Raw genomic sequence first — 605 nt, 5'->3', positions numbered from 1 at the left:
TCAGGTGCATTATGGCACAAGCGCCTAGGTCACATTTCTCAAAAGATAATTGAGCGTCTTGTGTCAGATAGGATTTTGGATTCCATTGACTTCACAAACCTTAGTGTTTGAGTCAAATGCATAAAAGGAAAACAGACCAAACAATCGAAATCTAGTGCATATAGAGCTTCAGACGTCCTAGAATTGATACATACGGATATTTTGTGGCCATTCCCTAAGGATTCCTAGAATGGTCAACAATACTTTATATCAGTCATAGACAATTATTTTCATCATGCATACATTTTTCTTATTCATGAAAAGTCTCAATCGTTGGACGTGTTCAGAACTTTTAAGGCTGAAGTTGAAAATCAACTCAGCAAAAGGATTAAGTACGTCAGATCTGACCGTGGTGGTGAATACTATGGTAGATATGACGGTTCAAGTGAACAACGTCTAGGGCCTTTTGCCAAATACCTAGAGGAATGTGGTATAGTCCCACGGTACACCATGCCAGGATCGCCTAACATGAATGGTGTGTCTGAAAGACGAAACCAGACTCTTAAGGATATGGTGAGGAGTATTATTTGTCACTCTACCTTACCAGAGTCATTCTGGGGAGAGGC

The sequence above is a fragment of the Lupinus angustifolius genome, unplaced genomic scaffold (assembly GCF_001865875.1).
Source record: "Lupinus angustifolius cultivar Tanjil unplaced genomic scaffold, LupAngTanjil_v1.0 Scaffold_561, whole genome shotgun sequence".
NCBI lineage: Eukaryota > Viridiplantae > Streptophyta > Magnoliopsida > Fabales > Fabaceae > Lupinus > Lupinus angustifolius.
Note: the sequence above shows the minus strand (reverse complement) of the source record.